Genomic DNA, 1,722 nt, shown 5'->3' with positions numbered 1-1,722 from the left:
TTACAGAAGAAAATAAGTGTCTTCATCAATACCTATAAATAGGCTCAAATAACTGTGAATGCTGGAGGAAAAAAGTGAAAGAGCTTGTCAAAGAATATCAAAAGACCTGTGGAATGATATGGTCATAAATATAAATATAAATTAAAATGTACATTTAAAAAATTTTTCTTCCAGGTTTTTATGTAAATTTCAGTTAGTTAATATACAGTGTAATACTAGTTTCAGGTGTAAGATTTAGTGAGTCATCATTTACATACAACACCCAGTCTATAACGCAAATGCCCTCCTTAATCCCCATCACCCATTTAGCCCATCTCCTTGCTTACCTCCCCCCTCCAGGAACCCTCAGTTTGTTTTCTATAACCAAGAGTCTATTTTCTGATTTGCCTCTCTTATTTTCCCCCCTTCCCATATGTTCATCTGTTTTGCTTCTTAAGTTCCATATATGAGTGAAATCATGTAGTATTTGTCTTTCTCTGACTTTTTTTCACTTAGCATAATATATTCTAACTCCATCCACATTGTTGCAAGTGGCAAGATTTCATTATTTTTTATGGCTGAGGAATATAACATCTTCTTTATCCATTCATCAGTTGATGGGCATTTGGGATCATTCCATAATTTGGCTATTGCTGATAATGGTGCTATAACCATCAGAGTGCATGTATCCCTTCAAATCAGTATTTATGCATCCTTGGTAAATACCAAGGAATGACAACTAAATACGACCAATATCTAGACTAGGCAGAAAAAAAAATTATATCAAGTTGGCCTGTGATCAATTTCTTTTTTCTTTCTTCCTTTTCTTTCTTTCTTTCCTTCCTTTCTTTCTTTCTTTTCTTTCTTTCTTTTGTTTTAATTACAAGGTGCCAATGACACTTCATTTTTTCTTTTTAGCATCCTGTTCTGCAGCTTCCTTGGCCCTTTTTACTCAGATGCAAAGAGCCACACATTGGCATGGGTTATGCAAACATTGACCAATGCCTTGAAGTTCTTCTCTTCCTCTGTAATGACTCTGTTTTTCTTCTTTTTATAGACACTTGGCATGTGCATGACCTGTCCTGTCAGCTCTGTAGCCAGTTTGAGTTCTTCAGCAGAGCTGTCTCCTTTCTTAGGGGCAGAGAGCTTCCTGGGGAAGAGGGTAAGCTTGGAGTGGTACTAGTTCAGCCATTGCACATGGGGCTGCATGGAATCAGTGAACTTGTTCCACCTTCTTGGACCCACTGAGATACCAATGGTCCATGCCACCTTCTTGTGGATGCCAGCCACCCATAACACTTCGTAGCTGAAGCCCCTTCTAGCTCACACTTTGGTGTGATACTTCATAGTGGGACACCTCACAATTGGCCAGACAGGTCTTGGAAGGGAGGGCACAAGACAATGGGGCTTATCTTGGCTTGCCAGACCTTGTGTCTGCAGATCTTTCTTGCAGGCTGGTTGAACCACATAGCCATGCACATCTGTCAGTTCTTGTGGCAGTGGGGCTTCAAGATCATTACATTATGACTGGACACTATGGCTTCTGCCTATGGGCCTAGGGACAGTGGAGATGGCAGTGAGTCAAGGCCCAGGCTCCAGCTAGACACAGTTGCCTGCTTGCCCCCAGAGCCAAGGCCCAACCTTCTTCAGTGTGATCAGTTTCTTCTATGATTAATGGACAAGGGAATACTTCAGAGGAAAGAAAAAAAAAAGCAGGTGACCTAGTGTAATTTCCTTGTAAAT

At 40.5% G+C, this 1,722-nt stretch overlaps 1 pseudogene across 1 annotated transcript; it reads right to left on the bottom strand.

Moving 5' to 3' along the window:
* Positions 1-927: 927 nt before the first annotated feature.
* Positions 928-1,496, bottom strand: LOC308344370 (large ribosomal subunit protein eL13-like; annotated as a pseudogene). Its single transcript has one exon. The product of its transcript is annotated as a large ribosomal subunit protein eL13-like (transcript).
* Between the last annotated feature and the right edge of the window lie 226 nt (positions 1,497-1,722).

This window comes from Martes martes (genome assembly GCF_963455335.1).
Source record: "Martes martes genome assembly, chromosome: 6".
Taxonomy (NCBI): domain Eukaryota; kingdom Metazoa; phylum Chordata; class Mammalia; order Carnivora; family Mustelidae; genus Martes; species Martes martes.
The sequence above is the reverse complement of the archived record's forward strand: the minus strand, read 5'-3'. Positions and strand labels throughout refer to the sequence as shown.